Here is a 13,011-nt window from a genome sequence, read left to right on the forward strand (position 1 = left end):
TCTTTTGCAGGAGACGCACTTGGTGGGAAATACGTGTCGAGCGCTTAACAGGAAGGGTTTCAAGATGGTGGCGCATTCAGGGTTTTCCTCAGGATCCCGGGGGGCAGGGATTATGATGCGCACGTCTCTCCCATTTGAGATCGACTCCAGCGTTGTTGATGAGAGGGGGCGGTACGCTGCCGTCTCAGGGAGATGGGAGGAACGGTCCCTGATTCTGGTTTCAGTTTACGTTCCCCCGGGGCTACAAAGCAACACTTTTCAAGACCTAGGAGGCGCCATCTTGGGCCTACCCGAGGGGTTGCTTATTGTGGGTGGCGACTTCAATTCAGTCTGCTCGGGGACCTTGGACAGACATCCGCCCAGAGATCTCCGAAGTTCACAATCCTGGTTGCCCGATTTCCTCGACACCATGGGACTGATTGACTGCTGGAGGCTTATGCATCCCACCCAGAGTCAATATTCGTTTCACTCCGGGGCGCATGGTAGCCTTTCTAGAATAGATTATGTCCTGGCCCTGGCGGCCCACGCGTCGGCAATTTCCGAGGCCCATTTGCTGGCGAGGGGCATCTCGGACCATTCCCCGGTCTGGGGGTCTTTCGACTTCGATATTGTGGTTACCGAGCGGGCGGTCGTAGTTAACCCGTGGTATTTTCGTAACCCGAAGACGCGCGGACTCCTGGCCAGGGCTATTGAGCTCTATTTCTCTGAGAATACTGGGTCGGTTGCATCGGCCGCCACTCTGTGGGAGGCGTTTAAGACAGTTCTGAGAGGTGAGGCTCTCTCCCTTATTGCGGACGTCCGGAGACGCAGAGATGCTGACATGGTGCGCATCGAAGCAGAGATTATGGAGCTGGACTCCCAATTGGAAGCGGGCCCGACGCCTGAGTTGCTTCAAGCTCTCTCGCTAAAACAATCAGAATATCGTGACATTGTCTCCGATGCTGCCAAAGTCATGGGCAGGGAACAACAGAGTAGAATTTACGATGTCGGAGACAAGGCGGGCAAGCTTCTTGCTTGGCTCGACAAAAAGGAGAGAGCCCGTTGCGTGGTTCCGGAGGTGTTGGGGGATGACGGCCTGCTTGTCACCGATCCGAGTGCAATAGTGGAGTCGTTCTCGGACTACTTTGAGACCATCTACACTTCGGTCTCGGACCGGTCTGAGACCGACTCCAGTGCGCTTTTGGCGGATATAGATCTCCCGTGTCTGTCAGAGACGGACCGTGATGACTTGGATAGGGACATTACCGCGGACGAGATAGCCCTTGCCATTCGCTCCCTCAGACCTGGTAAGGCGCCCGGCCCCAATGGTATTCCGGTGGAACTGTATAAGATCAAGCCCGATGTCGTATCTCCGCCCCTGCGGAAAATGTTCTTGGAGGCGCGAGAGACGGGCATGCTTCCCCACGACCAGAGGCTGGCCACCATTGTGGTTATCCATAAGGAAGGGAAACCCAGAGATCTGTGCCGATCGTATCGTCCCATTTCTCTGTTGAATGCTGAGCCTAAGATTCTTGCCAAACTGCTGGCCAACCGTTTGATTGGCGCAATTGGCGACTTAGTGCACCTGGACCAGTCGGGCTTTATTCCACATCGCAACACGGCCCTTAATCTTCGTATACTCCATGGAGCCCTGGCCAGGGCTCACACGCTCAGGGAGCCAGCCGTTCTGGCGTCGTTGGATGCCACAATGGCGTTTGACTCCCTCAAATGGAACTACCTGTGGGCAGTGTTGGCGAAGCTCGGCTTCGGCCCGGAATTCGTAGGGTTGGTTAAACTTCTATATGCCAGCCCGCTGGCCAACGTGACGGTCAATGGTCGTGTATCCGCGTCCTTTGCCCTTCATAGGGGCACTAGGCAGGGCTGTCCCCTGTCGCCCCTTTTGTTCGCACTGGCACTTGAACCGTTGGCAGCGTGGATATGGCACCACCCTGACATGCACGGGATTCGCTGGTCCCCTGGATTCGAGGATCGAGTGTCACTATATGCAGACGATATCCTTCTGTATCTCACCTCCCCGTGCAAATCTCTCATCGTGGTATGTGACGTGCTTCGACTCTTTGGCCGGCACTCTGGCCTGGTCATTAACTGGTCGAAGTCGCACTTGTACGTTCTGAGAGGGGGGACACCTTGTCTTCCGAGGGACTGTGGCAAACAGGTTGCGAGACAGGGATTTAAATACCTGGGGATTTATATTTCAACTGACCCCAAAGCACGCTACGAGAACAATTTGCTTCCCCCTCTTGTTCGTCTCCGACGTGACGTAGAGGGTTGGCGTAGACTTCCGCTCTCCCTTCTTGGGCGCGCTGCATTATTTAAAATGATGTCTCTACCCAGGTTCCTGTATGCCCTGCAAAATACTCAAGATCCGGTCCCAGCTAGATACTTTGGGGAAATCGAGAGCTTGCAACGTGCCCTGCTCTGGGCCGGCCGGCCACGCATTGCTGTCACGAAGCTCACGCTCCCGTTGTATGATGGGGGTATAGCATTGCCCGATGTGCGGAGATACTACTGGGCCTCTCAGTTGGCAGCCCTTAATCACGGCCTTTATGGCCCGGCAGATAGCCCGGGCTACGCCATGGACCGGTGGCTCCTGGATGGAGGGAAATACCATAGGGCGCTGTACACGAGATCTCTTGATAGGCGGATGTCTGGGACAACGAAAACAGCTGTGCACATTTGGAGAACTATTACAAAGTCACAGGGGTGGAAGGACAGGCTCACAATGGCAACTCCACTTTACGACTCTGAGATTCTGGGTAAATTGTGGCACACCAAAGGATTCGACAAGTGGGACATGATCGGCATTTCTAGGGTGGAGGATATGATAATACGAGGGGAGGTAAAATCTTTTGCCCAACTACAGACAGAGTTCCAGCTGGGCGGTACAGAATATTTTCGGTACGCTCAGCTGCGACACGCACTCCTGTTGGCCATGCCGGAGGGCGAGACAATACCCGAATATTCTCCCCTGGAAGATCGGGTACTGGACGGCCATATGCCGGATAGCGCTATTTCCCTAACGTATAAAAAACGGATTAATATTCGCACGGACCTTCTTCGGGGGTGAGAGATCAATGGGTACGGGACGGGGTAGAGATCGACGACGAGGACTGGCAATGTGGGTTGTCGTCCCCCAAGGAGGTCGCTATTCCCGCCCGGCTTCGACTGGTGCAATTGAAGATTCTGCACAGAGTGTATGTCACTGGTCCCAGATTAATACACATGGGACATTCGGTTGATGGTCTCTGTCGGCGAGGCTGTGGCGCTCTAGCCACTTTCATGCACATCATTTGGGAATGTGGTGCGATAGCCTCCTACTGGAGGCGGGTACACACGATTATGAGTGAGGTAACCGGGGTGGAAGTTCAGGCGGAGGCCCGGAGATGCCTCTTGAATATCTGGGGCCCAACAGATTACAACATGGCACAAACCCAATGGGTTACCCTGGGGAATATGGTTGCAAAACGGGACATTTCGCAGATGTGGGGAGTGACAACAGCCCCGAAGGTGGTACAGTGGAAGACCAACATGGATTGGTGTATGTTCCGAGAAAAGACTGTGTATGTAGCCAGGGGTAAACCCAAAAAATGGCAGAAGCTGTGGGGGGCTGGAACGAGTATAGGGGTGACATCTGCATACCACCGGAGACCGCCCCACTGGAAGAACACTTGACCCCATAGCCTATAACTCCAACTGGCGTCCTGGTTTCACTACTATCCTGTGCTTTCCCACCCCGTGGTTCTATACATCCATATTGTTTTGAATCTAACTGTGATCACTGTGCCTAGCCGACTCCTAGATTGGGCCCCACTGCATAATGGTTTAATTGCCTTATTTCTTAGCGCCAGTTCTGGCGCCTTTTTCTGTACTTGTTCCTTCTTCATAAAAATCACAAAAAATGAAAATTTACAACCTTGACACGTGCTGGTACCTTGCTTCTTGCACTTTGACCCATCGTCTACTAATTTGCTGCCTAGCCTCCGGGATGTAAGGCTGAATAGCTGTGTGCACTATTTGAAAATAAAGGTTTTAAAAATAAAAAATAAAAAAAGTTATTACGTACGCAGACGACACTCAGCTCGTCGTCTCGCTTTCCATAGAGAAGGGTAGTACGGAAAACTTAAATGGCTGCCTTTCTGAAATCCACGCATGGATGTGTAGCTCTCGACTTAAACTGAACGGCACAAAGACAGAACTTATGCTTTTAGGCCATCAAACAGCATCTCTTTCTAATTCCATCTGGCCCTCGTGCCTGGGGGACCTCCCCGCCTCGAAGAATGAACTCAAAAGCTTAGGGGTGTGGCTCGAGCAGGACCTCTCCTTCAGGACACAAGCAAAAAAGACTGCCGGCACTTGTGTGGGCCTACTTCGCTCAGCCCGTAAGATCATCCCCTTACTACCGGCACAATCCAGGAAGTTGCTTATTCAAGGTCTTATCCTGTCCAGATTGGACTATAACAATGCTTTTTTTTCCTTCAGGGTAAGGGGCCCCCTATCCTTGAAAATATGGTCCACCCCTACAAGGCTGCCAGGACTCTGCGCTCTGCTCATGGTAATCTGGCCACAGTACAAAGAGTCAGGAAGGCCCGGACTGGTGGGCGCCGCTTTTAGGTTAATACTGCGACCCTTTGGAATTCCCTTCCGATCAGGCTTCGAACCGAACCAAGCTACTTGAAATTCCGAAAGCTCTTGAAAACGTTCCTGTTCCCACAGGACGCATAAAAGCCTGTGCTCCCCTCAGTTATCCTTAAGTTGTCCTTTGTACTTCCCTCAGTTATCCTCGGTTGTCCTCTGTACTCCAGCGCTGGGACGCTCATGGGCAGCCATGCGCTTTATAAATCCTATTTCATTTCATTTCATTCATTCATTCAGTGCTCTCTACACCTTGTTAGGGAATTAATTAATCATTTTAGGAATAACAATTTGTTTGTTGGCAGTTATAGAGTTGCTAAACCTGCAGAACATGATGTTGAACATTCGGCTGGTGCAGTATTTCGATATTTCTAAGAACATGATAAGGACAACGGTACCTGCTGAATGGGGTGATTGGACTTTCCTAGTTAGGAATGGTGCAAATGGAATGGTGTTGGTCTTCCGGCCGGGCTGCTAGAGGCCACACTATGTACAAGACTGTGGGAAGTTGGTGCCGTCTGTCTCAGCTGGGACCACTCTGCACATACTGGGGATATTATCACTGTTCCACTGCACCATGCACTACACCATGCACTGCACTGCCCAATCCAACTAGGGTTACACTGGGGTGGCGCTGCCACTCCTTGATGGCTTTGTTTTTATTTTTACAAGATCGCTAGAGGATACATGTTTTTAGCTGATCATGCATTGTTGGAGTGACTGATACACTTTATTACTCAAGTTTTTTTATCCCTTGTTTATCAAATTCAAAAGGGCAAGGGTTCATTGTTCAGGTTGGAGACTTGTTAAGACTTTGCACTTATTGCTAAGATCAATATTGACTTACTGATTAGTGCACGTTACTGTTTAATCCTATGTTAGTGTTGTGATCCAATGTTCGAAAGCTGTTTTATTATTTGGGATAAGATAACAGCCCTATACATTAGGTCTCCCAAGTTCAATATAAACTTAAGGGGATCCCCTATTATGTGTCACTTTACCACTTTAGCTTATTGAACTTTTAAGGTTTGTATCTTATTGTGCTGATAAATTATTATTGTGTACGTTTCTATGTTTATAGATTATTATTAACTAATAAACTACCTGGCTTACAGTGCACTCTACACAACTCCCATATGCTAGTTGGGGCAGCTGTGAAGATTAAGGGATATTGCCACTGTGCACCAATGTATGAAATTGAGTTTTTTATTGAGGTGGCTAAAATCCTTCTCAAGCAACAACCACAATCATTGTCAGGGTGATTACTAAATTCACTAATTTAACCTGTGCTTAACCCTCTGGTAACTTGGCACAAAAGCACTCAGACTTAAATTAGAGGCAATGTGTTAAGTATTTATGCAGCTCTCAAACAGAAACAAGGTGAAAACACAACACAAGAAAAATCCCACACCAATTTAGAAAAATAGAATACAGTTTAATAAATAAAATGACAGCAAAATGAATCAAATCCTATTAGTAGAACATTAGATATTCAATTCTAAAGGCTTCAGTAAAAATAAGACCAAGAAGTAGAAAGCGCAAACTGTGTGCATCTGGTCAAGCTAGATTGGGACAAAGTCACAAGTACGAGCAGACGTGATAGAGTGCATGCCGGATACAGAGACCAGATTGATCCCACTGAAAAGTTACATTCTCAAAGTTTGGTGCACAGAGTTCAAAACGTCAGGATTTCACTGGAGGAACTCATTTGATGCCAGCCAAGGGTCCAGGACATGGGGAGGCACCTCTTGGGAATCAGAATTCAATCCAGTAGAGGCCAGCAGGGCTCAGGCAGGGCCAGTGGCATGAGGGCAGCTGGAGAGTTGCAGGGAGGCCTCTGCAGAGTGTTGTTTCCCTGTAGCTCAGAACAGAAGGTCAGCCATCTGACCTTTGGAGTCACTCAGGTTAGCCTGGGAGGAAAGGGCAAGTCCAGTCTTCCTTCTCAGACAGCAGGGAAGACCTCCAGCAGCAAGGCAGCCCTCTGAAGATCAAGCAGGTCTCCAGCAGCAGGGCAGTCCTCCAGTGGTGGCCATCACAAACAAAGGGTGGCGGGTAGGAAGGAGAGAATGTGGGAGGGGAGACCGGAGGTGTGTCGCACGGGGAGTTAGAAATAATATATTTAATTAAAAAAACATACCTTTAGCCGCTGCCCACCTCCAGTGTTGCGTCAGCTGCCTCTCCTCTTTCTGGTCCTATCAACCCTGGGGACAGACTCCCATCTAATCCCTGTGCTGTAGAGCAGTTTGGGGATTGGTCTGAGCAGGCTAGAAAGACGCTCTGTTCAGGCCAGGCAGTCTGTGCGGATTAATCCCTATGTGGACAGCCATAAAGAAGTTGTGGGTTATGACCCATGGAGGAAGAGCATTGGTTCAACCATCCGAAACCAGACTACCTGAGTCCTATCACCGTACTCAGGGAGGCTTACCGTAGGACCAGAGGAGCACTCTGGGCGTATTCAGCCTCAACAGCAGCATACAGCCTTTTGCTCATCTACAGGCCAGTGACACGTGCCTAGTATCTCTAAAACGTCACTCCGAGGGAGCGGGTAACACTGAATACCGCGCTGCCAGATTTCTGGGGGAACTTACTCTGACTAAGGTGCTATGGTGCTGGGACACTTTGACTTTTCAAAAAAAGATTGTAGAACTTCTTAAGGCTGGAACTCACGAGCAGGGTCTAGCCCGAGTGTTGCCTCATGTGAATGGGAAATGCCCATGACCCTTAGAGGGGCAGATAAAGCTCAATTGCCGCCCCAGATAACGCTAGCTTACTTGTCTTAAGAAGGAGGTGTACATTATTTGTGAAGTGTTGTGTTCGCATATATATATACTATGTTTACCCAAAAGCAAGTATCTGACAGGGAAATAACTTATTGAGATAATTAGATGTATTTTGAGTTTTGAGTCTGTCTGTGCTCACCCTACACCTACCTCGACCCCAAAAAGGATTGGACCGCTCGATCAGTGCTGCTACCTAGAGTCCAGTGCTGAAGAAGCCCTTGGCCCAGGTGCTCGGAACCCATAGTATTTCAGGCCCAGGATAACAGAGGTAAAGGGCCTCAACCATTCTTTACCATCTCCTGGGATGTACTTTGACCACTTGTCCTCATTTCCTTTTGAAAGTCAAGTGAACTAAGGAAATAATAACTTGTTTCTTAAAAATGAGTGTAATAGTGTCAACAAAAAAACAGTGCTACCTACCGGGGACTCAGCACGGTACTGTATTTTAGTAACCCAAGATGCAGAAAAAGGAGCTAACAAGCATAAAAGCAGGCATAGGGGAGCTATACAGTACAGTAATCAATGACAAACATCCTCTTCTATTTATTGGAAAATACTGAGAAACATATATGTATTTTTAGATAGCAGATACCATTTGTTTTTTGCAATCGAATTTCAGGCCAAAGTGGAAACCTAAACGTTTGGGAGTTTTCTCCATAAGTGAAGGAAACACATTTCCGATTAACGATTTCCAGGATGTTCCCTGAATGTAAATACAATTATATAGGTATTACAATGAAAGAACGGCAAAAGGCACAGAGCAGTCAAAACATGCCTCAAGTAACTCCAAACAAGTTCTTTTGATTGCTATCAGCACAGGCACCAGCACATGAAAGGCAAGTCCTCGTATGTCTCTAGCACTGGAGTTCAAATGTGCATTTCATCCCCTTGGGCCTTTAAAGAACAGGAAACGTACAGGCTGTTTACAATATCCGCTTTACTGGGAGGACACATTGTAAAACATCTGAAATGTATAAACTATTATGACTAAAAACTCAACAACGGAGCAGACTCTAAGGATATTGTAGTATTCACAGTTCAAGCCAGAATTGCTCGAACCAGCAGTGCTGGAAAAGGGAAACAGCTGCTGTCCCCGCAAGAGACAGAAAGGCAAAGAGCGTTTAAATGCCAGTGATTGCAGGGGCGATGGGATGGGGGAGGTGGCTGCCTTTGACTCATTCAGTCTTGTTGTAAATCTCTCAGTGTTGTTGAATACAAGAGAGCCCTTGTAAAGGGGAGGGGGGCAGTGGGAGGGGCTGCGAGTGTCTCAAATAAATGGGGATTTATTAAGTCAAACCAATGCGCAAGGGTACTAGCCGCTGCTGCCCCATACAGCTGTGCTTGGCACTGCCCCTGCTTTCGCTGTCCTCGGGTAATGGAGGAGGCAGCAGAACTTAAAGTAAAGAAGGTCCACAGAGCCGTGCTGACAGCCAGCATTTCCTCTGCTGTCGATCCTCAAGGCCATCGACAGAAAACTGGTGGCTGTGGGGCAGCTAAGGATGAACCTAAAGGCCAACCCTTTGATGTTTTTGGAGGTTAAGGAGCGCATGATGTCACGTCGCATTGGGGGTTAACAGGCTGCTGCAATCCCTGTGGTGAAGACCCCCCTGATCTTCCAGGAACCCCCAACCCTTGGGTGGGGGGCTATTCAGCCCAAGGCCAATGAATATTTGTGAGTTATTTGGGTGTCAGGGGCCCCTCTTCACATTCTGCAAGGCCGAATCTGAGCTTTAGTGGGAGGAAAAAACGGGGGTGTCTCTCAAAGGGGCCTCGACCGTGTAATTAGGGCATGGCTTTAATAGTAAGCGAAACGTCTGTCAAATAGTCCTAGTGTGCCACCCGACTGGTAATTTGCTGCTTCTGTCATTGCATCCAGATATATAATCCAAAAAGTAGTATTACACCTACAAGAAGCCAGGACTACTGACTCTGCCAATGATTGTTAGTTGCAGAAATTAAATGAGCAACAGCTAGGGCTTCGTTGTATAGAATATTGAAACATGCTTCGTTTCTGAAATGATGAGAATGTGAAAGAACTATTAGGAGTGTCTTTGAAATTACATCAAAGGCAGTGAAGGGTGATACTGTTGCAGAGTTAAGATTATTTTTAATCCTGAGGGTGAGGGCAAAAATGGAGAGTTTGATAGGGACCCGTCTCAGCACCTGCTTTTCAAGACTGCTGGAGTACCGGCAGGACCCGGCCCATTTAAAGCCCTTGGTGTGATCATTTTGGGTTAGGCAGTGATTCGCATTTTTGTGAATCAACTTCGGTGAAAAAACCTCCTGGGTCAATTTTTGTGATTGTGAAGCACTGTTTCAGAACAGAAAGAAGTCTTTAAGACCCTTATATAGGATTTCTTATATTTTACTTGGATTTTTATAAAGCACTAGTCCGCTTTCGTGTCTCTTGGCGCTGTGGAGTAGGGCCAGCTTCATTATAATGCTAACATTAATCGGTGTTTAAACAACCAAGTCCTCAGAGCTTTCCAAAGTGCCAGTAGGAAGGGGTGAGAAATGATGTAAAGGGAATACTGATATGTGTCTCAGTCGTTTGGAAATACCATGGCACGGAATTAAATATACTCCAAGTTTTACATCCAAAGTACCAAGAAGAAAAGGACAGCAGGCCCTGAAAAATCATAATGTATTTTTAAAATGCACGCGCTGTCATGCGCTCATTACCTTTAAAATGTGAGCGCTAGAGGAAAACACGAAATGTCCGGATAGACGAAGCCACTTCGGCCCGTGTGCTTGTCCGTAAATCCAGAATATGTCAATTTAACAATTAAAACGTCAGTGGGTGTTGCCAGCATTGCATTATTTCTAAAAGAACAAAGTACGGTGGACGATCGTTGGGAGGTGACATTTTGGAACGGTGAATGCCTTGGCATTGAGGCCATGGGCCCAGATGGAAGCAAAGGAAGTGGGTCGCCACACCCGGTTTGAAAACAGCCACTCATTGGGGCGTAGTCATCTCCTCAGACCCATGGGCTCCGGTGGCACTGCACCTGTTGCACTGCTGATAACTACGCCCCTGGAACATCCTCGTCCCTGGCCTCCATAAACGACTATTTTCTCCAGTTGAGGAGGCTCCTGAAAAACAAACTTTTTAAGCAGCCCTTCAATTGAAGTCTACCATCGCTCTGTTAGTGTGGAAGGAAGTTTATCCCGGTGAATCAGATGCCTCTGCTCGGCCTATTGTTTCTATAAATGTCTCCCTCTTGCAGTGCTTTGAAGTGCCTCGTGATGTGCAGTTCTTTACAAATACCCTAAATAAATGATCCAAATACATACATATTGGGAACGCCAGGCGACCTGAGGAGTCAGTCCTAATACCACATTTGTCTCTTACACTATTGATCCCAGACGCCATTTTTGACAAAATCTACGAGACCTCAACAGGATAGATCACAGCGTTTGCAGGGATACAGTCTTCAAAGGTGAGACCTTCCCGCGCCCGCTGGAGGAGCCGGACTGTGACCACATCAGTGTTTCAGAGGCCCCGCCCCCCCGTCAGAATCTCTCAGCTCTAAACCGACGTCTTTGATGGGAGTACCCTCGGGCATGACAAAAAGAAACCAGCAGCCCTCTCTTTGAAGGCTGTTCCCACCCCCTCCCACCAATTTGGGCCTAAAGCAACAAAGGCAGTGAATCTCCACTAAACAGTTAATTATTTGCATTCCTTGTTCTGAACAAACTTCGAGTGAAAGACAGACATCAAGACACATTCATGCAGCAGAGTGCCTGTTCACCTTAATTTTCGGAGGGGTGGGGGGGGGGGCACACAAGGGCCGCAAATAAAAAATGGTGTGGGGGTGGGGGGAACCCACAACGGGCGATCTTGATGACTGTGAGCCTGTATGTTTAAAAAATACATATGTGTAGTAATTTATAATTTTTGAGCAACTTGAACCATTTTAAAGCAACTTTTTAACTACCCCATCAACGCCAATCAGGCTTCTGTCAAGATCACAGCACCGAATCTGCCCTTACTCATATTGTAGATGACATACTAAAAATGCTGGATCATAACAAATCATGGCTTCTAATATTGCTTGATTTATCTGCTGCCTTTGACACCGTCAAACAGGACAACCTACTGGAACAAAGGATGGTTTTATCTGGGGTCGTATTACAATGGTTCTCTTTATTCCTCCAAAACAGATCTCTAAGAGTCAAAATGAATCAATCTCCCTACGTCCCACGCGATAACTCTTGGTGTTCCTCAAGGATCCTCTCTCTACCCCATTCTCTTTAACCTATTCCTGGAACCACTAGCAAACCTCCTAAAATCTTCTAACATCCACTACCATATGTACGCGGATCAGAGGCGGAACTAGAGCTATATTTGCGGGGGGCTAAGAAAAAATTTGGGGGGGGGGCTGAACCTTTAATCAGTAGGCAGAGTGGAGTTGCAGGGGCTCTTAGAAGGGGTGAAACAACTGCAAGGCCTAATTATCATTCAAATGGTCTTTTAAAGACCTGTGAAACGTTCAGGTGCGGCTCTGTGTGTACCCGGGATCTGTCTCATCCCAGGCTGCCACACACGACGGGGGGGCTGAAGCCCGGTGAGTCCAATGGGTGTTGCGCGCCTGACGCGGATGACACTCAGCTATATATCAAAATCGCCTCTCTAGAGGACATTATATCCCTCAATTCCATCCTACAAAATACACACCTCTGGCTCACCGTTAACCACCTCAAACTCAATGCTGCTAAAACTGAATTTCTTCTCATTTCTCTGCCGCATAACAACACCAAGATTGATCTGTGGTTGAAACATCTTACAGCCCTCAAATGCTCGCCCCACATCATAGACTCTGCCAGATCCTTAGGCATTACATTAGAAAAACACCTAAATATGCAGGATCACATTAGTGCAGCCACCAAAGGAGCAAACTACCAACTTGACCATTCTGCGGAAACTTAAACCCTACCTACCACACGAAGATCTAAAACAAGCGGTCCAAACCTTAGTATTACCCAGACTGGATTATAGTAGTGCCACACTATGTTGCCTACCTAGATACAAACTGGCCCTTCTAAGTGCCTCCGTCAAGGCAGCAGAAAGACTTGTCCTCAGAACTAAAAGAAATGCGCACATCTCACCAGCCTTAAAAACCTTAAACTGGCTTCCATGCGAAGCAAGAATCCAACTGAAAATTGCTTGCATGACGCACAAAGCATTACACTTCAACACCCCCAGTTACCTAGCCCAAAAGCTAGAAAAATCAGGGGGCAGCAGATTCTGACGAAGTGCGCTCACCTTGCTTCTCAAACCCCAGCGAACCCACAAAAACAAAACTGGGTCTAAAGCATTCTCGGCTATTGCACCCAAGATATGGAACTCTTTACCACCGGACCTTCGCCTAATTTCCTCTACCTCCACCTTAAAAAAAAGCCAAATCTTATCTACTGACTAAGTTCTTATCCTAAGTCAATATATTGGTGACATTGAAAAGGTATAGATACCAAACTTTTATGTAGATTGTCCTTCCTAGTACTGGCTTTATTCCAGTCCCATCCCTGTTATCCTATTTTCACTTTATGAGATGTTCGGCTCTTACACATATGTTTGCCTGTTGACCAGACCAATTGT

The sequence above is a fragment of the Lissotriton vulgaris genome, chromosome 9 (assembly GCF_964263255.1).
Source record: "Lissotriton vulgaris chromosome 9, aLisVul1.2, whole genome shotgun sequence".
In the NCBI taxonomy this organism is placed as follows: Eukaryota; Metazoa; Chordata; class Amphibia; order Caudata; family Salamandridae; genus Lissotriton; species Lissotriton vulgaris.